Genomic DNA, 27,142 nt, shown 5'->3' with positions numbered 1-27,142 from the left:
AAAGTTGTTTGGCAACATAATATTCGTATGTGAGTGAATCATCAAACTCTGAAGCCGACTGGAAACAGGTGGGTAAACAACGTGACAGGGCTGTGCTGGCATTTCAGATTTTCCTTCCCTGCCGTGCTGTCTTTAGTTTATCCAGTGTAAATTACGGGAGGAGATTCTTGGTTTTGTTCAGGAGAGTCTCTAACCTGAGAGAAACCAAGCTCTTGAAAACTTGAATCAATGGGATTACTAATGCATGTAAAACTGGAATCCACTCCAAGATGCTGCTTTTTGCTGCAGAAAAGATACTCTTGCTCCCCACCCCCTCCCTTTTTTTTTGACAGTCAGTTAATAAAGACTCAACAATAAGCAGCTGCCAGTGATGTCATTTGGGACTTTGTCCACGGAGCTTGTATTTACAAGCTCGGAGCAACCACAGAGCCGCAGCGGAGGGAACAAGTCTCCGCAAACTTGCTGTGAATTCTCCGCAGGACTTTGCTGCCGCTTTGGATATTCAGGAAAACTGAGTGTGTCCTTTTAGCGCAGTCTTTTAATGCTTCAAAAATAAACAGAGGATAAACTCAGGAGGAAAGTTTTAGCTGGAGAGAGGTGTTGCAGTTCCTGTGTCTGTCTCCAGGACTGTGATATGTGTTGACTGAGGCGCTAACTGCAAGTAAGATTGTTGGAATTTTTTTTTTAACTCTTGTAACAGTTTTTCTTATTTATACAGCTTGCTTTCCTTTTAAAGTGAGATAATGATGTTTACGCATTTCTACAGGCTCTCTGGGCTGCCACCACAAGTATGCATTTGCTCTGAGTAATTACAGTGCGCTGAAGTTGCCTCTTAGGTGTGGAGGACTCCTTGTCTCTGAGAAGAGGCACTGGGACAGAGATGATAACAAGATAGTACTGAGTTCCTAATTACTTGCCTCTGCAGGGAGGTTGGATTTTTTTGTTGTTGTTGTTAAATAAAAAGCAACCAACCATACAAAAAACTATTAGGTTGACCTAGGAATTTTAATAGAAAACTATAAAGACTAATTTTTAATTAACTGATGTGCTAGAGGGGAAACCCACTTTTTGTCTCTGATCCTTTCTGTGGTTTATAGATTTCTGTAATATGTGATTCTTGTTTACAGTATCTCATTTCCTCCTGCCTACACCCTTTCCCCCGACGGCACCACCCCTCCCCACGAGCTCATTCATTCTTGGGGAATTTAAAGGATAGAAAATGTTTTGAAATTGAAACCATTTCTATATGGGCTCTTTTTTTTTTAGTATCTGGAGAAATATTCACTGTTCTGACTTGTCTTCTGAGTTAGAAACCTGAAATAATGTACTCCTGAACAAGTCAAGTTTTGACACACAGTGAGGTCAGGATTCAAGATCCACATCCTCTCTTTCACTTTCCTTCTGACTCTTTAAAACCTAATATTCTTTGGGGTGTAGGTAGAGTGTGCTGTGTGTGTGCCTGCCTGGATATGGGCTCCCTCTTATCACAGCTGTGCTGGGCCACCTGGCCACTCGGAAGCTGTGCTCAAGAATTCTGTGAGTTTGTCTCTCTATTGCCAGCTTGAAGATATTGGGCTTGCCCTTCAGTGCCTGCAGTTCAGCCCCTTGCAGCCAGTAGCAAATCGGGGCTGAGTCCTGCCTTTTAGAACTGTCAGCTGCACTGTGAAGATTAGCAAGAAATAGATGTTAGCCTGCTACCTCCTGCATGCAAACCCCATGCATCACTCCTGGAGACCTGGCCTGCTCCTCAATTTAGCTGCTCTGTCACTAGCCCAGGAGAGCAGTGACAGCCTTCACTGCCTTTCTCTTCTTCTCTGGTCTCAGAGAGTTGTGAGAATCCAGTACCAGAAAGATCCAAAAATATTCGACTGTTTTCCATGGGGCACTAAGTTGTGCAACTTCCTGTGTGTTTGTCAGCTCCAAATTTTTCCATCAGCACACACTTTGCTTGTATATGTTTCATGGATTAAAGCTCAGTGCTTTCTGTAAATTTTCATTTAAAATAAGGGATTTGCTGCTAAAGCAGTTTTCAAAATATTACTCAAAGCTTATCCTTTTACAGAAGAAAACCTCAGGCACAGGAAGAGAAATAATTTGTCCAAAGTCACCCGGCGAGATGGTGGCGGTGCTACAACTAGAAACTAAATCCTTCTGCTCACACTGCGTGCATTCCATGTTCCACTTCTCACGGATTGCAAAAGAAACAGGACCCACACGTGGTTAATAGGCCTTGTAGGAGCAGGGCACTATGAAGGTGTGTAGGTGAAGGTGGTCTGGCAAAGAGAGAACATTTCTGTTTTGTCTTTGGCTCTGAATATGCTTTTTAAAGGTCTCTCTTGCCCATCATTTTCACTAGAGAACTGAAGAGAACTGTCATTATTTTGCAGTTGGTGGATAAAAGGCAAGCGAGCTGATTTCGGAAGTTGGAAAGCACAGAAGGCGTTTTGTATCGGATACAGGTGGATAGATCTCAGGTGGTTCCTTGCTGTGACATTTTCTGCTTCTGCTTTACTTTTGTCTCAGACTTTTTATTGACCTCCCTTTGTTTTTGGACTCCTCTTTGGAGCCCCTTTTCTTTCCACTTTTTCATTGATTCCTCCACCCCCTTCATTCTCTCACTATAGCCGTAAACCTCAGATTCCAGCACTCAGCTGAGTTCCACTCACACCCCACATTCCTTTCTCTCTGGAACCTGCCTTGCTCCTGGTGCCCATGCATGTGGGGTGCCTCTGGGGATTCTCCAGGTCGCAGTGAAGATTTCTTTCAGAGGACCCTCATGGCATCTTATGCTGACTTTTGCTGTGAGACCTGGAGCTTTTTGCCATGTAGTCAAATATCTCTTTCCATTGAAAACAAGCACTATGTTTTAATAGCTCCATATATTCATGGTACCTAGTATGGAATAGTTGTTCATTATATAATACTAAATAAATGAAAGAGTCAATTGTTAATCTTATGTATGCCTTTGCCTGCATCAAACACCCAGGCCCCTGCACTTTGCTGACAAAAATATCACATAAGTGTGCTGAGTGGCTTTAAATTCTTCTTCACTCTGGTTGAAGGCCATCAATGCCAGACTCCTCAGCATGCAAACAAGGCTATGCGTGATGTGATGCTTGCCAACCGAGCCTGGCTCACCTCTTCCCACTCCCCCAGTTGTCCTCATACATAAGTTCTGGAGTTTCCTGGTCTGACAGCTCAACAAGAGTTCTCCATGGAGGGTTGCTGGGCATCATGGCATTGTGATTGAGGGTTCGGGCTGGAACCAGACAGCGTTGGCTCAAGTCCTGCCTCCACTACTTGCTGGCTTTATAGTCTTGGTTAATTCACGTATCTGTTTCAAGTTTTCATTTTTAAAATGTAGATAATAAGAGTGCTCACCTTATGGGGACCCGATGGAGGATAAAATAAGTTATTAAAGCTAAGACACTTAGCATAATACCAGGCATATATTAGTGCTAAAGTATTAGCTATTGTCATTAATATTTATCTTGCATGTCCCAACATAGACTTAATGAATTAGCATCTACATGGTGAAATTCAGGAATAGTTAAAAAGTTCCTCAGATGATTTGGGTGGGAATTACTGGCTTAGCTACCAGAGGTGTTTTTTCTTATAATCTGAACATGCTGGGCTGCTGTGTTCTTTAGCACCTCTGTACTTTTATACCCCTGCCTGTGGTACCTCTCTATCCACCCAATTTATGCTGCAGGCCCTTGCCAAATTTGTAATCTTATGCATGGCTCAGCACCTGGCACAGAATGAGTTCCCAGTAGGTGATGAAAAAAAGTATGAATGCATGCTCAACAGGCACTGTAAAAGAAAATTTAAACTGTTTTCTTCCCGTTAATCACTATTGAAGGATTGCTGTATATCAGGCAGACTCCTAAATTCTTTGCATATGGTATCCTGTGATACTGTTTCCCAGGCAAAGATACTGAGGTTCAACAAGGTGAAGTCAGATTCAAAGGTCACTTGGGTGATAAGAGGGAGAGGCAAGATTTGAGCCCTGAGCCCATACTCATGACCTTTCATGGTACTGATTTCTGGATGTAGGAGGCGAGTTTTTTGGTGAGCTATGTCCATGATGGAACTTTGATTTTTCTTGTCTTCCCCTGAATGGATTATACTGTCAGAGCAGCAAATCAGATGAACACTTCCAGGTGCAAGCCATTGAACTGGTGATTCACATTTTCTAGTGTTTCAGAATTGTCTAAAGCCCATGCCCAGTTCTTTGCTATTTCTGTTTTTCCTTTGATCTCAAATATGAATCCTCTTGCAGGCTAGCCCAAGTTTATGGCTGAACATCAAGATTATTTGCATTCTCCGTATGGGTGTTGGTAGGCTAAGTTCAGTTTGATCAGGAGCTTAATCCAGGGGATTTAGGTTAAAAAAAAGGAGAAAGGGATAATGGTTGGCCATTTGATTGGTCCCTGGAAAAGTATACCAAGAAAAATGGTAGTATTTTGTGATAGTGGATTTGAATAGGGTGATTGAGGCTGAACAGTGGCAAGTTATAGAACCAGTTAAACACAAGGTATCCTACAGCCTTATTTTTCTCTACTTCTTTAATTCTACAAAGTTTAAAGCCTTTGGAATTTTGAATTCCTAGTTGTGCTTTCTTTATAGATGAAATAATAAATCTCTTGGATACATAGAACATTACCCACAACATTTACTACATCTCAGTACACACTTGTCTAATGAAGTGGGTCATGTCGGCTTGGAGGTCTCAGTTATACAAGGTACTTCCCAGTAGTTACAAGTAGGACAAGAAAACAGATCACTTCTTTTAGACATACACTTTCTGGATTAGTGATGCTTTTGAGTAGCATTTTGATGCACTATGGAAACACAGTGGACTGAGTTCAAGAGGAAAGTCCCAAACCTATTTTGGAAAATAAGCTCAAATATTAATATGGCAGATAAATATCATGGTGTTGAAAGAAGAACTGTTAGTTCTGAAATGTGGGAACAAGTGTTACTCTCAAGATGCATGGCTGACAAGCTGCTTCATTAAAGCTCAGTGCTTTAATTGAGTTCCAAATTGAATTTTAATTCAATTCCAGGTGAATCTGGAAACTGAGCACTGATCCAGGTTAGTTCAAAAGGTATGTTCCAAATGGTTTCCATTGTCAGTACCAACTTGTTTTTAGAAACTTTTTAAAAAATCCAATAATACATGCTCATAATTTAGAAAACCAACCAGTACTAAAATGTTTATGTAAATATATAACTCTATATATCTTAAATGAGTACATACATATATAGATTATTTAGTATACAAACTGAATGATAGCACTAAATTTTTATATATATGCATATATCAATATTGCATATATATCTTGCAGTACAAGTCCCCTGAGCTACTCCTTCCTTCCCATTCCCCAGTCCTGCTCCTCAGGGGTTTTTACTACTCATTTAGCTTTTTTTGTGTGATATTTCTAAATAATATTTTATATCTATGTATAATATCAATTTATTTGTTTTTTTCTTATTGTGGTGGATTACAATATATATTTCTCAAACCTACCTCACCTTCCCTGATCTCCAATGAATAATATTGCCACTGTTGGTTAAATGTATATTTAGTGTTCATTTTTATCATGATTGTAAATGTTTACTGTTGAGTTAAATCATTTATTGTTGATTATATTTTTATCCTGTTAAAATTTTTTTCCTAAAATTATTAATTGCCTCATTTACAAAATTTACTTACTGTTTTAGGAAAGTATACTTAAATGTTTCCAGTCATTTCAACAGTGCTTGACAAATGTGTCAATGATAATGTATTTTTAAAATGTTCTTCTTATAATTAAATTCTCAAGTCACTATATACTGTTTTATTGTCAGTTGTCAAGTGGAAGAAGCTAATTATTAGTTGTGGCATACCAGAAGCAGTTTAAAAGGCCTGCCTTCACTATTTCTTTTATTCTGACTATAGTCAATTACTTACATGTGGATAATGAGACAGACATGATATGGTTTATTGTAGTTGGTAAATAACATTCATAATTTGGTTCCGTGAATACTCGATATATTTTAATGTAAGAAACATTCATTGTTTCTGAGTACCTTTGACATCTATAATAACTTAGAGGAAACCAAATGATACTTCATAAAGTGTTATTTTATAAATAGGTAAATAAATATCCCATGCAAACTGAAACCTATGTCTTCACTTCCTAATTTTCTTCTCACTCATTCTTTCAGCCTAGATTTGTAAAATCAGGAATGTGAGATTCTGTATGATTATGAGTAGTGAAAATAATTTAATTTGAAAGAGACTGTATTTTTAGAGATTTCCAGTAGAGGGCCATATTAAACTGAATAAACACATACAGACTGCAACAGTTAAGAAGCCATTGTTTGTAAGATACCTGAGTAATAGCCATAAAACTACCAAAGCAATTTTTTAAAGTGCATTCTATTTCTTTCTAGCTGGAGAAATGAGAAGTCTTAGCTTTTCATTTTCATTGTTTTCTTAGGGGGAAATTGGAGAATTCAGATAAATCATTAGTAGCCTACAAACCAAACCAGGACTTTGAATACCAAGCCATAAAATCTATACATGACATTTCTTTTGGAGTTGGAGACTATCTCAGCCTTTTGGAGAAGTAGAATTGGCTGCTAAATATGTGAAGGGAAGAAATGATATTTCCCCTCTCCTAGGAACAGTTTATACTTGCTTCCTACTTTTGAGTGAGCCCCACTCTCACCAAAACAGGTTTTCTGTTCTCTGCACCTGGACCAGAATCTTCTCACTCCATAGGGTGCCATAGCTTCAGAACCATCACACTCATTGTCTAGTAAAGAAAAGAGTCCTGGGCAGTTGAGCTGGCTTTTCTAAACTCACTCAGTGGCTTAGTGCAGAGCTATTCCCTTACTACTTACTGGCCTGTTTTCAGCTCCTCCTACTCACCAAAATCTCTCTTTCTTAGGAAGTCTCCCCTCCCTATCCCTCCATCCTCTTTTGAACAACCCCTGCTCAGCCTAAATGACCCTTCCATGGGAAAACTACCCCTACTTGTTATTATATTATGGTAGCTTCAGGTACTTGTTTTATAGCACTTCATTAGTGTAATTAAATATATGGTCATACATTTGATCAAAAACATCTTCCCTATCTAGGCTATAAGTTCTGTGAAGGCTGGGCCTGTGTCTATCTTGTTTAATATTATAGCCTCAGCACTTAGAACACTGGCTGGCAAATGGTGGGTACCCAGAAGATATTTGGTAAATGGGTGGATATAAGCAAGTTTTCAGACTGTAATTTTATACTTTTCTCCTCACCATTTTTACGTGTATAAAAGCATTCCTTTTTAAGGACACATGGACAAAGGAGGGTGGTGGGAGCAAGGGAAGAAGGTAGGTTTGGCTGGGATGGGGGGAGTGGTGAGGGGGTAAATGCAGACAACTGTAATTGAACAATAAAATAATTTAAAACATTCCTTTTTATAACTCAGCTGATGACGTTCAAATCTTACAGCGTTCAAAATGTCTGTGGCCAGAGGGGAGAGGGGAGGAAATTTCAGGGGAATTTCCGGGGATAATGGGAAGGGTTTACGGGAACAAATATAAAGGACACGTGGATAAAAACTAGAGGGGGTGGAAATGGGAGGGAGGTGGGGAGGGATGGGTGGGTGGGCTGGGGTGGGAGTAAAGGACAGAAAACTGTACTTGAACAATGATTAAAATAAAATTAAAAACAAAACAAAGAACCAAAATGTCAGTGGACTTGGCATAAAGGCATGGCATTGTTTTTTACCTAACTTTCAAGGAGTGAGTGAGTGCCTATTTATTTCTAGTCATGTATGCAACAGTATTCATGGCATTTGTTAAATGAGGCCTCTGAAGGCATGAGAATAAATGAAGAAGAGAATGAAGAAAGATTTTTTTCTCTTGTTGATAAGGACAAGGGAGTAGAAACAGAAAATGTTCTGCCAATGTGCCATTTTATGTTTCCCAGATTGGGCTAGAGATTTTTTGGATACCCTTTTCCTGAGAGACTGCATTATGCACTAGAATGAACAAAACCTTTGGATTCAGTTAACACAAGTAGAGGAACAGAAAACTAATAGCTACAGTTTGTGCCCCCATGGCCTTTACTGTTAGACATTCCTGGGTTTCCATCTCTGTTCTGATATCCACTGATTTTGGTTATTTAACTTCATTGAGCTTGTTTTTCTTGTCCATAAAATGTAGTAGCATCAATAATTTCACCTACTGTTTATGAAGTGCTTACAGTGTGTCTGGCCCTGTTGTGCTTTCTATATATATTGTTTCATTTAATTCCTAACATAGCCCTCTGTGATAGACATTACTATTACTCCCATTTTGTAGATGAGAAAACAAAGATACCAAGAGGTTAATTTGTTCCAGATTGCTCAGTAAGACTTTGAACCAGATGTTTAGACTATATTACCTTTTTATAGGATCTTTGTGAGGATTAAATGAGATAAAGTACCTAGAGAGCCATTGCAACAGTAGACCCCCATTACATGGTGACCATTACAACCATTATTGGCTCCTTATCCTTGAAGACATAATGGGCCCTTGTAAGTAGGTGATTTCTGAAGGGAGATGAGAGGGCTGATGACAACACAATGTGTCCTGGTCATCGGGAACTGTTTAATCCCCATGCCACATGTCAGGAGCCCTATTTATTCAGTATTTTGGCATATACCAGTGTTTTCAGCCCAAAAGAACTACCAAGGGAACTGCCCATCTCTAACCCCGTCTTGGACTGTAATGCGTTTTTTATGTTCTCACCATATGTGCACATTTTTCATTGTTCAGCACATTACATCTGTTCATGTGATGCCCTGGCTTTATCATCTCTGCATTTTGCTTGTCAAAACTGCAAAATCCTGTGGTCTTTGGTGTGTATGAAACTGCTTATTGAAGTACAGTGGAAGCAGGTTATGGAGTAGGGTGGGTATAGTGGAGTGTCCAGATCCTTTTGGTGGGGTCTTAACTTGATATACTTTTTCTGCATCCTTGGACCACCTTCCCTAAGTCCTCCTGCTCACTTCCTCTTCTCCATCTCTCTTCTTCTCCCACCATATTTTCTCTTTCCTTATATTTCTCAATTTTCTTTCTCTCCATTCTTCCCTCTATTTTCTTACCTCTTATGCTCTTCTCCTTCTTTACCTTTGTTTACCTCTCCCCCTCATCTTCCTCCCCAGAAAGGAGGGTAGAAGAGTGTAATGATGGTCAGTATTTCTCAGTGGATAGGAGGATAAAGAAGAAAGGAATCATTTCAGTTTTTCCACCTTTTCATAAATTTATAATGCTTATCCTGCTAAATAACACATTTAAATTATATGACAAAGTAAGAGAGAATCCAAAGGACCAAGCAGCATGGTGGAGTGGAGTGTAATCCGGACAAAGAATTGAAATACCCTGCTTGTTAAATCATGCCACAAGCCAGCTGTAGGACATGGGATCAAGTGGCCCCATCTGCAAAATGTAGGGGGAAATCAGGTAGTCCCAAGGCCATTTCTGGCCCATGGTCCTGTTTTCCTTAACGCTGAGTGCCTACAGCCTGATGCACAACAGAAAGCACTGAGGAGCAACTTTCCTCCCCCAGGACAGTGGGTGCAGGTCTGGGCTGTGTGCATGGGGACTCCCACAGTGTCTGTGATCTCCAGAAGTCCCATTTTTCCAAAGTGCCAAAGCGATTCATCACTGTTCAACACTGGGTATCCTCGTAACAGATGTTAAAGAAGCACCCTTGAAAGGGTATTTCTCCAAAGCATTTAATTATAACCCCCACAGAAGATTAACAGATGTTATAATTGTCTTTACTCTTTGATTAAATACTTTCTGCATGAGTAGCTTTCTTAGATTTTCCTTCTCTGTTTTGTATGATCTTTATAAAGAACTAACATGTGTCTTCAATTTTTTAGAAATTGTTCCTCAGTGGATTTGCTAAGAGTTCATGCAGATTTATAATTTCATTCTCTCTCTTTCCTTGGTATTTATCTCTATCTCCATATATTTATTTTTATATAAATCTCTCTCTATATGTGCATATAAATAAATAAATAATAAATACATGCATGTGCGCGCGCACACACACACACACACACACACACACACACACACACAAACCTGGAGTGGGATGGGCTGTGCTTGTAAAGGCTGAAACATTGTAAAGGCTGCAAAGGTGGTGGGTGATAGGAATATGAATGTGACCAAGAAGTTGGTCTCTGTTTTTACTCTTTGTTCATTGAAGTGACTGATGCCCATGAATATTCTCTGGGGGGAAAAAGCTGTGTAAAATGGGAAAGGAAAATATAGCAAACTTTGTGCACCAACCAAACATGCCAGATACCAAGTGTGCAAGTGAATGTGCAAGCACAGAGAAAAATAACATTAATTTCTCCTGCAGTATTTGCTCTGGAAAGATAAATTATCAGCCAGAAGCCGTATCAACATCAAAAGCATTATTTTTATTCCATTATATAGAATGCAAAATTCTTTCTTTTCATTAGAGTTGTGGTTTATATTCTGTTACTCATGTATCTCATCTTCTATTTAGCCCATCAGTAAGTTTGATGCCCTTAACTCTGCATGAATAAGAATGCTTCTTTCTCATTGTCTCATTGTCCACATTAGTATGTTTCTTCCTTGAGAGAATTGTAAGAAAGGAGTTTAGACATTTGGCCAGTTTGTGAATAATGAAGACAAGAGGAACAGAAATAAAGAATACTGAATCATATCATTTAGAGGAGTTTGCTTAATAAAGTCTTCACCTCTCCATATGCAGGCATCTGAAAAAGGTCCATACATTAGGGAAAAGATCAACTTGAGATTACAAGAGGAAAAGAAAATTTGTTTTCACCATATAAATTAACATTAAACATTTAATTAAAAAATAAAAAAGGAAGACAATACTTGGGTTGATTTATCAAAGAAGCCTTAGGTAAATTCAATCTTTATCTGCACTCACTGAGAAAGAGGAGGGAAGAATATTTCTGAGTGTACTATGGACACTGGATATATGGGCTTCTAGAGGATCAAAAGGAAAAATACCCGTGTTTATGGGGCTCGCAACATGTTGGAGGAAAGGAACCACGTGGACATTTAAAAATACTGTGAACCAGTCAGTATGATTAATTTCCAAATGAATGGCTAGAGCTCTGCCATATCAAAAAGTTTATAAGTAGATCTTGAATATTCTAGAATCTATATCTATGAGAAGTGGCTGAAGAAATTTTATTTATTCAGCTTATTTAGAGGAGGAAGAGGATTTTGAAATTTTTTTGAAGTATGATATAAGTAAGTACACGTAAGTATACAGCTTGATAAAGTTCTACACGCTGGTCAGGTCCATATCACCAACTCCCAGTCCACGGAACATCAGCAGCACCTCAGACCCCCTCCTCAAGGGCCTTTCAGTCACACCGCCAAGGTAATCAGTATGCTGGCTTCTAGGAGCACAGATTAGTTTTGCCTGGTTTTATATTTTATAAAAATGGAAACACATAATATGTGTAAGTTTCTATCAATCATTCAAATTGTATATATCTGATTCTGTCTAAACCCACAATTCTGTGTTTAGTTGTAGAGTTTTCATGGACTGTATCATAGTATATTCTTTCTACTATGGCATTTGGATGTTTCCAGTTTGGGGCCATTACAAACAGTGCTTCTACAAATGTTCTAGTCCATGACTCTTGGTGAACAAACATACACATATCTGTGTGTCTATGTATGTTACTGATGCATCACAGGGTATCTAGGAAATACTGCCAGATGGTTTTCCAAAGTGGTTGTATCAATTTATATTCCCATTAACAATATGTGAAGGTAAGGTGGTGTTTTAGTTTACTCAAGAGAACACTACTTAACTTCCACTACTTCTTAAGGATGAATGTTAAACAGAAGTAGCATGACATATTATTAGGCAGAACTTTTATCATTTGGAAATTCACAGAAAGAAGCTGGGACCCTATGAAATAGTTCCTTGTCCTCAAAAGTGGTCAGACAGTGATGATCTTCATTGATAAGAAAGGTGAGCTGAAGGATTTCAAGGCCTCTTCCAAGTAGAGGCTTTGTAAATTTAAATTAACAATCTCTGTAGAAACTGAAAATGAAAGAGGATGAAGGAGGTCATTGTGTGGACCAGATGGTCAGATGGTATGTGACAAGATATGAGTAAACAGAAGTGATTACACAGGCAATACTGTTTCTGTGAGTGAGAGCAGAGGCTATTCAAGAAAGGACCACAGCTACCTGAGTCTAAAAAGGAAGTGGTAGAATTGAATGTGGTCATACAAAGAGGTAATATAGTAGAAGACAGAACAAAGAAGGGTTAATTTGCATGCAACCACAGGTTTATTTTAGAGTGCAAGTGGAGCAGGGGTTGGCCTAGTTCACTCTACTGAATGCTTAGAATCAATTATGAAAACCATAATGCAAAGCAGAGGCATTTGATTTGCTCTGTCAAGAGATCAAGTGATGGCCATAAGATGCCCAGGAGGGTAGCTGCTCCACAGGGAGATGGCCAGATAACACTCAACAATAAGAAAACATTTCTACAAGCATCTTTGGAGGCTATGCAGTGCTTGAACTTCTGCTCCTGTCTCTTCCACACATTTGATCCCTCTGATATCTAAGTTTAGTTTGTGTTTGCATTCAGTATTCTCACTTTCCCTGGAATAACTCATGATATCTCTTCCTAGTTAATATCTCTTATGGGTGCACTAGTACCAGTCCATGGTACCCAGTACTGATCAAGCACCTACCTGAACACTGTTCCTATCATTGCCAATTCTCCATGGCATGGGTGTGGGGATGATGGCAAACATCTCCTACTTGACAAAGAGTTGTTTGGGATCAAATTTCACCAAACTCTATCTTATGTCTTCTTCTTTTATAATGATGCTGCATCATTTTATGATTCCTTTGTAAAGACATGAAAAATATCTTGCATAAGTTAGTACTAGGAACTGATCAGAGAGTACTAAGAACTCTGATCGTGTTTCCTTTTTACTTCAACTGCCAAGAAGCTCAGAGCCAAATTCACATGCTTAATTTATGGTTGGTTCATGTATCATGCTTATTGACAATTTTAAAAAATCAATTACAGTTAACATTCAATATTATTTTATATTAGTTTGAGGTATGCAGCATAGTGGTTAGACCCTTATATAATTTATTAAGTGTTCCCCCAATAAATCTAGTACCCACCTGGCATTTGTGATAACTATTATCACAATATTACTGGCTATATTTCATATGCTGTACTTTACATCTCCATGACATCTCCATTGGTGACTACCAATTTGTTCTTCTTAACTCCATCACGTTTTTCACGCAGCTTCATCTGACAGCCGTCACTTTGTTCTCTGGATCTGAGTCTGCTTCTGGTTTTTTTTTGTTGTTGTTGTTGATTTATTTTGTTCTTTAGATTCCATATAAGCAAAACCCTCTGGTATTTGTCTTTCTCTGACTTTTTTCATCGAGCATATAATACCCTTTAGCCCCATCCATATTGTCATATAGTAAAATTTCATGCTTTTTTTATGGCCAAGTAATATTTCATTGTATATATGTAACACCTCTCCTTTATCTAATTGTCTGTTGATGGGTATTTAGGTTGCTTCCATGTCTTGGCTATTGTAAATAATGCTGCATTGAACATAGGGGTGCATCTATTTTTTAAAATTAGTGTTTTTCATTTCTTTGGACAAGTACCCAGAAGTGGAATTGCTGAGTCATAAGGCAGTTCCATTTTTATTATTGTGAGTAACTTCCATAGTGTTTTCAACAGTGACTACACCAATTTGCATTTCCACCAACAGTGCAAAATGGTTCTCTTTTTTTCACATCCTCATCATATTCATTTGTTAACTTATTGATGATAGCCATTCTGTCAGGTGTGAAGTGGTATCTCATTGTGATTTTAACTTGCATTTCTTTGATGGTTAGTGACATCAAAAAATTTTTCATATCTCTTAGATATCTGTATGTCCTCCTTGGAGAAATGTCTATTCAGGTTCTCTGCCCATTTTTCACTTGGATTGTTTGATATTTTTAGTGTTAAGATATATGAGTTCTTTGTAAATTTTGGATATTAATCCTGAATCAGATGCATCATTGGAAAATATCTTCTTTCATTCAGTAAGTTGTCTTTTCATTTTGTTGATGGTTTCCTTTGCTGTGAAAAACTTTTTAGTTTGATGTAGTCCCATTTGTTTATTTTTTCTTATGTTTCCCTTGCCTGCAGAGATGTATCAGAAAAAAAAAAACACTGCTATGAGAAATGTCCAAGATTTTACTGCCTATGTTTTCTTCTAGTAGTTTTAGGGTTTGAGTCTTACATTTAAGTCCTTAATTTATTTTAAGTTTATTCTTGTATATGGTGTAAGAAGGTATTCTAATTTCATTTTATTTTGCTTGTATGTGTCCAGTTTTCTCACCATCAGTTATTGAATACACTGTCTTTACCCCATTGTATATTTTTGTCTCCTATGTTATAGACTAATTGACCATATAGGTATGAGTTTATTTCTGGGCTTTCTGTTTTATTCCATTGATCTGTGTGTCTGTTTTTATGCCATTACTATGCTGTTTTTATTACTGTAGCCTTATAATACAGTTTGATATCAGGTAGTGTGATACTTCCAACTTTGTTCTTCTTTCTCAAAATTACTTTGGTTACTTGTGGTCTTTTGTGGTTCCATATAAATTTTAGGATTTTATTTTTAGTTCTGGGAAAAATGCCATTGCTATTTTCATAAGGATTGTATTTTATCTACAGATTACTTTTGATAGTATGGACATTGTAATGAAGTTAATTTTGTCTATTCATGAACATACTATATGGTTTCATTTATTTGTATCTTCTATTTATTTCTTCAATGTCTTGTAATTTTATGAGTGCAGGTCTTTTACCTCCTTGTTTAAATTTATTCCTAGGTATTTTATTTTATTTATATTTGCTGCATTTGTAAATAGGATTGTTTTATTAATTTCTCTTTCTGATAGTTCTGCATTGGTGTATAAAATTCAACTGATATTCTGAATATTAATTTTGTAACTACTACTGAATTCATTTATTAGTTCTCATAGTTCTTTGGTGGAATCTTTAGGTTTCTTTCTATGTAGTATCATATCATCTGCAAATAATGACAGTTTATCTTCTTCCTTTAAAATTTGGATGACTTTTATTTTATTTTTTTCTTGTCTGATTGTTGTGGCTAGGATTTTCAATACTATGTTGAATAAAAGTGGTAAAAGTGTACATTCTTGTCTTGCTCCTGATCTTGAAGAGAGAGGTTTCAGCTTTTTGTCATTGAGTGTGATGTTGGCTGTGGGTTTGTCATATATGGCCTTTATTATGTTGAAGTATGTTCCCTCTATTTCTACTTTGCTGGAATTTTTATAATAAATGGATGCTGGATTTTATCAAATGCTGCTTTCTGCAACTACTAATATGAGCATATGATTTTTATCTTTCATTTTGTTCATGTAGTATATCACATTAATTGATTTGCAGATATTGTACCAATATTGCATCCCAGGAATAAATCCACTTGACCGTGGCATAGGATCTTTTTAATATATTGCTAAATTTGGTTTGTTGATATTTTATTGAGGATTTTTTGCTTCAATGTTCATCATGGATATTGGCCTATAATTTTTTGTTCAGTATTGTGGGTGTTTTCCTTCTGGTTTAGGAATCAAGGTAATGCTGGCCTTGTAAAATGACCCTGTGAGCCTTCCCTCCTCTTGAAATTTTTGGAATAGTTTCAGAAGGATAGTTGTTAATTCTTTGAATGTTTGGTAAAATTCACCTGTGAATCTGTCCAGTCCAGAACTGTAGTTTGTTTGGAAATTATTTGATTACTGAATCAATTTCATTGGTAGTAATGTGTTCAGATTTTCTGTTTCTTCTTGATTTAGTCTTGGAAGAGTGTATGTTTCTAGGAATTTATCCATTTCTTTCAGATTATTGAATTTGTTGGCATATAATTGTATTATTTTGTTATAATTCTTTGTATTTTTGTGTTGTCAGTTATCACTTCTCTTTCATTTCTGATTTTATTTATTTGGGTCCTGTCTTTTTTTTTATTTCTGTGTTTGGTTAAAGGTTTATCATTTTTTTTATCTTTCAAAGAACCAGCATTTGGTTTCATTGATTCATTTTGTATTTTTTAGACTCTGTTTTATCTATTTCTACTGTGATTTTTGTCATTTCCTCCATTCTACTCACTTTGAACTGTGTTTGTTGTTTTTTTCTAGTTCCTTTATGTGTAATATTAGTAAATTGTGTACTTGAGATTTCTCTCGTTGCTTGAGGTAGGCCTTTAATTCTATGAATTTCCCTGTTAGGACCACTTCTACTGTGTCTCGTATATTCTGGGTCATTGTGTTTTTATTTTCATTTATCTCAAGGTAGCTTTTGATTTCTTCCTTGATCTCATTATTAACTCATTCATTGTTTAGTAGCATGTTATTTAGACTCTATGTGTTTTTTATTTATTTCCTTGTAATTGATTTACAGTTTCACACCATTGTGGTTGAAGAAGGTGTTTCATATGATTTTAATCTTCTTAATTTTATTGAGACTTATATCATGCACTAACATATGGTTTACCTTGGAAATGTTCCATGTGTTCTTAAAAAGATGTATACTCTATTGCTTTGAGATGAAATGCTGTGAAAATATCAATTAAATCAATCTGGCCTAGTGTGTTATTTAAGGCTGCTGCTTTCTTGTTGATTTTCTTTCTGGAAGATCTATCCATTAATATCAGTGGGTTATTAAAGTTCACTCTTTTTGCTATATTACTGTCAATCTTTCTTTTTATGTCTATCAGTATTTGCTTTATATATTTAGGTGCTCCTGTGTTGGATGCATAAATGTTTACAAGGGTTATATCCTTTTGTTGTATTGATATCTTTATCAGATATGCTTCTTTATCTCTTATTATAGGTTTTGTTTTAAAGTAATTTTGACTGATATAAGTATTGTTACCTAGCTTTTAAAAAAATTATTTGCATGAAATATCTTTTCTACCTGTGTGTATGTGTCTTTTGATCTGAAGTGTGTCTCTTGTAAGCAGCATATGTATGGGTCTTGTTTTCTTATTCATTCATCTATCTTACATCTTTTGGTTAGAGCATTTAATCTATTTACATTTAAAGTGATTATTGATAGGAACAAGGTTATTGGCATTTCATTATTCATATTTATGTTCTTTTATCTTCTTAAACAAATCCCTTTAACATTTCTTGTAATACTGATTTGGTGATGATTAACTTCTTTAGCTTTTACTTGTCTGGGAAGCTCTTTATTTTTCTACAATTTTAAATGATAGTACTGCTGGATAGATTAGTCTTGGTTGTAGATTCTTGCTTTTCATCACAGAATATCTCATGCTGATTTCTTCTGGTCTACAGAGTTTCTGTTGAGAAATATAGCTAACAGTTTTATCATAGCTCCCTGACAGGTAACTAATTATCTTTCTCTTGCTGCTTTTAAGATGATCTCTTTGTCTTTAGCCTTTGCCATTTTAATTAGATGTGTCTTGGTGCGGACCTCTTTGGATTCATCTTGTTTCAGAATATCTGTGTTGTCTGGACTTTTATTTCTATTTCCTTTGCCAGTTAGGGAAGTTTTCAGTTTTTTTATTTCTTCAAATAGGGTCTGAATCCCTTGCTCTTTCTCTTCTTCTTCTGGTATCCCTATGATGCAAATATTGGTACATTTGATGATGTTGCAGAGGTCCCTATACTACCCTCATTTTTTTCTCTTTTTTTCTTTTTGCTGTTCCAGTTGGTTGTTTTCTGCTGCTTGTCTTCCAAATTGCTGATTCAATCCTGTGCTTCATCTAATCTATTGACTCCTTCTAGTGTATTCTTTATTCCAGTTATTTTATTTATTTTTGACTTTTTCATGGTTTCTATGTTTCATTTTATGCTTACTATCTCTTTGTTAGAGTTCTCACTAAGTTTATTGAGCATTCACAACAAATGTTTTGAACTGTTTCTGGTAGATTGCTTGCCTCTATTTCATTTAGCTCTTTTTCTGGAATTTTGTTTTATTCATTTATTTGGGACATGCTTCCTTGTCTCCTCATTTTGGCTGCATCCCTGTAACTGTTTTTATGTACTAGGTATATCTGCTTTGTCTCCCAGTCTTTGCAGGGTAGACTTATATAGTAGATATTTTGTGGCACCCTGTGGTACAGTCACCCCGATCACCTGAGCCAGGTGATTCAGAAGTGTCCGTTTTGGGGGTTGTGTGTGTCCTCCTGTTGTAGTTAAGTCTTGATTACTGTTGGCATATTAGTGGGTGGGATTGGTTCTGGGATTGATTCAACCTTTGGTTGAATGGCTGTGTGGATTGGTTTGATCACAGTGTACAAGGTGCCGTGCAGAGACTAATTCCTTACAACAGGACTTGCCCAGTGGGCTCTGGTGCCTGCTGAGACCACCTTTGTGTGTTTGTTCATAGGGCTAATCAAGTGGTGCTCTGTGGTCTGAAGCTGGTCACTAGGCTGGTTGGTTCTGGGATGTCTTTGGAAGGGCTCCAGTGCAGGCAAAGTTCAGCTACTGTCTGTAACTGGCCTGTGGATATCTGATAGGAGCTACAAAGCAAATAACGGTTGGTACCTATCTGTGCTGGAACTGAAGGTGTGTGGGAGAGGCATCTCTGTGAACCAAAGCCCTTTGCCAATAGTACTGGGCCTGGAGACAGATGCACAGGGCACCTCAAGGCCTGCCCCTGCTTTCCAGCTGCTTGTAATACCCAGCTTCTGAAAGAAACTCAGGCAGTTTGAAAGTTGGGTGAGATGTGGTCTCAGGGAGTCTCTAAGGTGGGGATGAGTGGTTTTTGCCAGGTTAATGCATGTTCAGATATGGCACCAGTGCTGAACCTGGGTCCATTCAGTGAAAGGCATAGGGTACATTTAGGCCAGCAGCCACCTGTCTGGGGCCTGTGGACTTTAGAGAGGTTTTAACAAAGGGTACAGCAGGGGCCAAGGCTGGCTTCCTGTCTCCAAAATAGCCTCTGGGGGTGCAAGAGTTCGGTAGGGCTGGGTCTCAGGGAGTCATTAGGGTGGAGCAAATGAAGTTCATCAGGCTAAGGCAGATTCAGATTGGACCGTGAGGGAGGAGGACTCAACACAGGGACACTGGCACTTGTCCCTGAAGCCCTCCTCTTGAAACCACTCAACTCAGTTTCTCCTTGTATGTTTCTGGAGCCTCCTTTTTTCCACTGAGCCACCTTTTTTCCACTGAGTGCAAGGTGAGTACCCTCGATGTTGTGGGGGCTTCTCTTCCCAGCACTGGTACCCCAGGTTGGGAAGCCTGGTGTCAGGTTAGGATCCCTTGCTGCTCAAGGGGAACCTCTGAAGCTGATATCCCTCCTGATCTTCTACCACCACATGTGGGTGTGGGCCAGCCCTTTTCATGTGTCCACCTCTTCTGCCAGTCTTAACTTGTCTTCTTTATATCCTTAGTTTTAGACTTCTGTTCAGTGAGTCTTCAGGTGGTTTTCCAGGTGGATTGTTCTATAACTTAGTGTTAATTTTGAAGTGGTCATTGGAGAGGCTCACACAGCATTTACCTACTCTGCTATCTTGACTGAAACTGCGTATTTACAATTTTTCATTCTTTCATCTTAGCACTTTGTGATAGACAGAATTCTGTGATGGACTTCAAGATCTCAACCCCCTGTTGTTTATGCACCTGGTGTATAATTTCCTCCCTCTTGAGTGTGGTCAGGGCCTGAGAGGATAATGGATATCTCTCTTGTGATTAGGTAATATTATGTAACAAAAGGGGAGTTTTACTAATGTGATTATGGTCCCTAATCAGTTGACTTTGAGTTAATTAAAAAAGGAGATTTTCTTGTGTGGCCCTGACTTTATTAGGCAAATATCTTAAAGAGAGTTTAGAGGTCAGAGAATTGAAACCTCTGCAGAGGTTCTCTTGGTGACCTTGAAAAAGCAATTCACTACCAGCTCTACAAATGCAAGGAAATTATGCCCCCAATGACCTCAGAAGGAGACACCGTGGTTTCAGCCTTAGGAGGCTTGAGCAGAGGTCCCAGCTAAGCTGTTATCAGATTTCTGACCCAAGACAGCTGTGAGATAAATGTGAATTATTTTACACCACTCAACTTGTACTAATTTGTTATACAGCAGTAGAAAACTAATACATACATTTCCACTCATCTCAATTTCAGTTTTATACTTTGTTATTACATATGTAGCTCTTTATTTTTTGTGATTTAATTAAAATGGAATGGATTAAGGAATGAGTTAAATAGTGTCATAGGGCCCCATACATTCACTCCAGAGTGACTAGGGATAGTACAATTCCCTCTGTGGCATTAGTCTTCTGTGTTTCAGACCCCCGTGTTTTGGCTTGTGTTCTCACCTCCCTTTGGAATGTCCTCTGTCCTCATCTCCACCCATCAAAACTCCATCTAAACTTAGAGGACCAGCTTGAGTTTCACATCCCTCATAATTCTAGTAATCTGAGTTTTGTTTTGTTTTTTTCTCCCCATTTATAAATCCTTATAGCTATGCTTTCTAGGTTGAGGGCTGACATCATCACAATCCCTTCAGGAAGGTTTTTAAAAAAAATGTAGATTCTCATCATTCCCTTCCTCTCTGCCTCCCCCAGGAATTCTGGTTCATTACTGAATGTTTCAAAACCTTTTCAGGCAAAATCACTAGACAGCTAGGTTTGGCAATGATTACCCTCTCATTCTTACACAAGTCAGTTCTGTGTATAGTGTTTGGTGCAATTTACTGCCTGTGCTTAGGGCTCTCAAAACTTTAAGCCAAATTTGTAGATCATGTCTTGCCTGGACAGCATATTGTACACTTCTTTATTTAATTTTAAACCTGGTTTTATTATTTTCCTACTTTTATCTTCCCTTTGGCTTTACTTCCTTAATTATTTTATCATTTTTTGTGTGTACATTTTTGTAAGTAATCACAAATCCTTGGGAGGAATGAAGTTGGCAATAAATAAAGAGAAAAACAACATACTCGTTTCTAATACTTTAATGTACATGAATCTCATCTCCCTAGCAACAGTAAAGCTTTCTAAACCAAGGCTCTGACTTATACCTTTTTTCATGCCCTCGTCATAACTCATAAAATTTGAGCATATAGGAGCAGTGTTCAGAAAACTAAAGACTAATGATTGGGTGGATAAGAAAAGGTTCTAGCTTTGTACATTGTTTTTTCCTCCCCTTCCCCCTCACACCCCTTATTTCCTTCCTGGACCCCCTTACCCATCTTTTGAAGCACTGAACAAAAAATTTCTCTTTTTTCCTAGCCTCAAGTATTAGAGGCTAGCACAATGCATAGTTAAGGTTTTAGAGCAATTAATAATTAAGATGACCAATTGCTTGATCACACAAGTTAATTAATAAATTTACACCTTTTTGAAGTAAAATAAATGAATAAGAATATTCTTTGTGTCTTTCAGAGTGTTTCATTTGCTTGAAATGGCTTTTGGCTGATGTGTATTTTTTCAGCCTCCTGGTTCTGTGAACATGGGCATTCTAGATTCAGGACTGGAGGGGACCCCTAAATCATTAGGCACTGTCTTTTCCCCTTCTAAAGCCTGTTGAGTGTGCTGTATTTAGGATGACAGTCATGTCCTTATGCCAAAGTATATATCTATGATATCACTTGAAATCTTATAGTGCAGGCCATACTTGGTAAATGGGATATAATCGAATGGAGCAGCAGGTTCATCATACAGGGTTGAAGAATCCTCTAGGGAAGCTCTACAGAGGCAGTCATTGTGGAAAATCTGATAAATTGTATTCCTCTAAATATTCTGTTAAGCCCATTCTACTGTTTTGAAATTATATGATCTGTTGGGCAATGATGAGTCCACTGACTCATACTACTTTGTCCTGTCTGCAAATTACTTCTCACTTAGATTCCTTTAGTGTGGTATTCTTTTTTTGCCCATTTGACTTTGTTTTGAATGTATTTGGCTATATCTAAAGATCCAGGTGGGCACAGTGAGATGCATGCTGTGTGCGTGTACACCCATACACAGGGTGTGCACATATGTATATGGGTGTGTGCATTTGAGTTCCAGGGTTCTGTTTCTGCCATTTCAGTTAGAGAAAAACAGATTATTATTTTGTGTACCCTCAGATTTACAAATTAACTAATCAAACTTAACACTGTATCAAGCCAAAGAATTCCAAGGAATTTTAACTAGTGATATTAATCTTTTTTTTTTACTAAAGTTAAAAGTATTTTTTGCCTGATTGAAATGTTTTTGTACCATTTTCTCCAATATCATTGAGGTTATGCTTAAGCTGTTATGAATCTTTTCAAAAGTAAGCATTTGAACCATTGAAATCTGCTTCTTCCTTCTCCATGACCCCATGACCCCACCCCAAATTTTCATAAGGCTATACAATCTCACATATGACTTGAAAATGTTTTAGTTTTGTTCTTTAGGGGTGGTAGATGTTTACTTAGTGAAAGTTATTGGAAGCACTTCACAATGTAGATTCTCAGAGCTGGCATCTGGCAGTCACAAGGGTCAGTGTGGTGACAAATGACACCACTGGACTTGGAGGCTGCCCTTGTGGGACAGCAGAGCCCTCAGATAACCATACAACCCATCAGACACTGCACCACGATGCTAATCAGGTGAAACAAGAATGTATATTTTTAGAGTTCATTTGTACCTCACAATTTCCATCACTGCCTTTTTGCCTTGACCTCCAACTTATCAAATCTGTGCTGACCATGGGTGGAAGGAAGTAGAGAACTCAGTTTCCTTGATAAAGTAGCTCTGGATGCAGAGCCCCACCCGGGGAACTACCTTGCAAATTTGGCAACACACCTCAACTACATCTGCAGCTCCTGCCACACTGACTTCAGAAGGTTTTGCCAAGAATAGCTGAAGCAAAAAGTTTAGTATTGTGCAACAGATAATGAAGGAAATTGGATGAAGAAAGAGTTGATTGTAGCCTCAATTTCTCCATACCAGCTGCCTTTGATATTTGGTTCCATGCCTCTCTATTTCCTGTTGAGTGGACTCTTTCCCAAGACCTGATCAAAACTTTTCCTGAGCCCCTGTTGCCCAAGAACCATAGGAGTTCTGCCTTCCTATGGATCCCTCATCAAACTGTCCAAACTATAAGAATTACCCTTAAGTTGAGGTTGTAATTAGCAGATAGAACAAGGTCACAAAGTTCAGGGTTAACGACACAGAGTGACTTGGACTGATAGTGACCAGAGGGGAGAGAAGAGGGAATTTCAGGGGGGAATGGGTAGGGTTTAGAGGAACGAATTTAAAGGACACATGGACAAAAACTAGGGGTGGGGGTAATGGGAGGGAAGTAGGGAGGGTTGGGTGGGTGGGCTGGAATGGGAGTAAATGGGAGAAAACTGTACTTGAACAATGATTAAAATAAAATTTAAAAAAAAAGAAAATGAATTTTATAGGCAGAGGACACTTTAAGTGGGGTGTGAATTTGATTATGAAGGCTGATTGTTATAGTTCTAGGAACTTGTGGGCATCATCAGTTGCTTAGATTAATATAAAGATGGATGTATTCAAAAGTAGAGGAGACCTTTAGCTATTTATCTTTAAAAACAGTTCATCTATGTGTGCACCAGAATGCACATTGTGGCATCATTTGTAATAGTGGTAAGTACCTGCATCTAAATGTCCATCAATAGAGGAAGAGTCAAACAAATAATGCTCTGTTCACACTATGGTACCCATTAAAAGAACAAAGAGGAGGTACTTTTACTCTCACATGGAAAAACCTCTTTGATATTGGGTTGGTCAAAAAGTCTGTTTAGAATAAAAGACATATTTTTCATTTTCATCAGTAACTTTGTTGATTTGGATATTTTGAGTATGTTGGCTATCTCCTGTGTGGTATAATGTTGATTTTTCTCAATGTCTCAATTTGATTGCTATCAACTTCAACTGTTCTACCTGACCATGGAGCATCATCTAGGAAGTAATCTGCAGCATGAAACTTTGCAAACCACTTTTGACACGTTTGATCAGTCACAGCACCTTCTCTATACACTGCACAAATCTTTTATTTTCATTTCAGTTGCATTTTTACCTTTCTTGAAAAAATAAAATGCCAAAAATGCCAAATTGGCCATAATATGCCAAAAATGTTGGGTATTTTCTTCCATTTTCAATATTAAAATGGCAATACAAAAATTCACCAATTTTGATGAATTGTTAAATGCATGCTGATATGACAGCTGTCACAATAAAATGTAACAACATTGTTTTGAATGAAGTTAAATATATCTAAATGCTAGTAGGGCCATATTATGGAAAAAACAAATGAAAGTTTTGGCCAACCCAATATGTTATTAAGTGAAAAAAAATCAAGTTGTCAAAAAGAACTCATGGACATGGAGAATAGTGTGGTGATTGCTGGGGGCAAGGAGGGTAGGGGAGGTGGAGGGGAGGGTTTAGGGGGGATAAATGGTGATGGACAGAGACTTGACTTGTGGTGGTGAACACACAATAGAGTGACAGATGGTGTATTGTGAAATTGTGCACCTGAAACCTGTATAATTTTGTTACCAGTGTCACCTCAATGAATTCAATAAAAAGAAAAAATATGTAGAGTAGGGCACCATTTATGTTTCAAAAACCTTATATACTTAAAGATGTATGTATGCATATAAATGACCATAAAAAGTTCTAGAAATAGGACCAATTATTAATAGTTTTTTCCTAGTTAGGAAGACTAGGAAATTGGAAGTGTGTGAAGAGCAATCTTTTGCTATTCTTCATAAGGGTTTCTATATAATTTCAACTTTTTACTTTGAGATTATATTCACATATTATGTTTGAAAAAGATCTACATATGTGTATTTTATATACATGTGTAGTTATTTATGTATATTTTAATAAGGAGATATTCTGAAGGAATATTTCCTGGGATTATGAGAGAGGGATTTATTTTTTCCAAATAAGTAATCTGAGGTACCAAAGATAACATAAAAAAGGAAGAGTATCTCAGCTTTTCTCTGTGTGAGTTTCAGTTTCCAGTCATGGTAATGTTTAATCTAAGATACAATCAAAGCTATTAAAATACAAGTCACTGGTAATTTCTAAGTAGGTGTTAAGCAGCCTAAGTTATTTGTAAAGAAATCCATTGCACAGGATTTTAATTTCATTTCAAGTAAGCATAGCTTGTCACAAACACTCACCCTGGGATTAGGGATGACAAGGTACCTGAACTGTGCCTTCTGTACTTGAGGGTAAACAATCAAGTGGGAAGGACAGACAGGTAAACACCTGTCATCGTTCATGAGTCCTCAGTACATTAGAAGACTGAATAAAGTACTTGTGAAATAACAAGTTGTGGACATGCAAAGGAAAAGAAACAAATACTGATTTTTTTAAGGACGGAGAAAATATTTTTTCACAAAAGACCAGAGGAGGCAGATATGGAAGTCTAGGATGAATGCAGGGGAAATGAAGATGGGAAAGGGCTGATGGCCCAAGAGTATAACAACATTCAAAAGACTAGAGGTTTTGGTGTCAATGAAAAGTTTATTTCTGGAAGTTAGCAGTGATAATATTGTATGGAAGTATTATATTGTATTGTATTGTATTGTATGGCAGCGATGTGAAACTTCCAGGGAGCTATAAAAAAGGCCATTGTATATGGCTGATTTTAATTGTTAATGTTTGTTGAACACTCGCTATGTGCTTGGTACTCTGCTAAGTAGTTCACTTGAGTTATTTAATCCTTATAGCAACCCTATAATGTAAATAATACTGTGTTCCTATCTGTGGTATAGTAGTGTTTGATTTACATTTTATAAATACAAAAAATTGAGACTCAAAGAAGTTAACTCACTTATATAATGTCACAACTCCAAACCTAAGTAGCTCCCAACCCCCTAATTTTAACTGTTATTCGAATACTGGACCCATAAGTAGATGGCCTTGAGGTTTTGCTTTAGGTATACCTGGGAGTTATAATTTTCAGAGGGTAAGCCCTTACAGGAGATGACTAGAATGTAACAAGTGGACTATAAAAATAGTGAAGAGATGAGAATCACAGTGTAAAAGGTATCTGGGAAATATTTGTCCCAAATATTTCTAATGGTGGAGGGCTCCACCATTAGTCACAGCAGTGAACGTGGAGGAATGGAGAACTGTGAGTTGGAGCTGGAGCTCCCAGACATGGCGGCATGTCCTGAAGCTTGTTACCTGGAGACAGTAGTACACAGGTGGCACAACTGGGTGGTGTGGGATGGAAGGGGAGGGGTGGAGGACATTTCAAAGTATCTCTTAAAGTGACAACTTTACCTGAAGCAAATGGTCAAGGGTGTTCTCAAAGTTAAGCAAACATAATGAAAATTTGGAAACCACCTTCATGTTCAATAGTAAAGAATGGCTCGAACACATGATGGCAAATCCAGTCAGTGAGATGTTGTGCAGTCCTCAAAAATGATACAGTAGAAGAATATTTAATGGCATTAAACTATGCTTAACTAAATAACTATAGGTGGAGAATTATGTAGTGTCTATTCCTATTTCTGTAAGTTGTATGTTATAGACATTCATCATGTCTGGCTGCTTGTCATCTTATGAGCAGCTTTTCTATTTTGGGGGACATTCTTACATTATGACCACCTTCTCCCCAGCATTGAAGCTAGAACTCAGATTTCCAGCCTCCCTTGCAACTGGGATGCAGGCATACGACTTGAGTTCCACCAACTAGATGTTGCTATGCAAGAGAATTCATTCCTGATGTGAGTAAAGTGTGCAAACAATTCCTGTACAAAGCTTTCCATTTCATGGCATGGGTGATGGCAGGGATATTGAGCTTTTATTAGGGGTTGCAGGGGAGAAGCTGGGTGTTGGAGGTGGCAGAATCTGTTTCCTCATCAGCTCAATTCTGCAGTGTGGTTTCGGTGATTGTTTCTGACAGCTGAGCCCTGAGCCTAGTTTCCAGTTCTCCCAATTGTTTCCTAAGCCACCCAATATTTTTTTAAATAATCTTCTTTACTTCTGAATCAGTCAGCATTGGTTACAACACATGTTGACACTAACCTTTTGTTACTGCTTTTTTCTTGTTTTTTACAAGTATATATTCAGTAGAAAATGACCAGTACCTATTGTTTGT

General features: G+C 37.6%; 1 protein-coding gene across 1 annotated transcript in view; it reads left to right on the top strand.

Moving 5' to 3' along the window:
• Positions 1–453: 453 nt before the first annotated feature.
• Positions 454–27,142, top strand: part of NCKAP5 (NCK associated protein 5) — an 881,281-nt gene continuing 854,592 nt past the window's right edge. The window contains exon 1 of the mRNA XM_045826267.1: positions 454–661. The gene's annotated coding sequence lies outside the window, so the exon portion shown is untranslated. The remainder of the gene's footprint in view (positions 662–27,142) is intronic.

The sequence above is a fragment of the Phyllostomus hastatus genome, unplaced genomic scaffold (genome assembly GCF_019186645.2).
Source record: "Phyllostomus hastatus isolate PE091 unplaced genomic scaffold, TTU_PhHast_1.1 phas_scaffold_60, whole genome shotgun sequence".
NCBI lineage: Eukaryota > Metazoa > Chordata > Mammalia > Chiroptera > Phyllostomidae > Phyllostomus > Phyllostomus hastatus.
The sequence above is the reverse complement of the archived record's forward strand: the minus strand, read 5'-3'. Positions and strand labels throughout refer to the sequence as shown.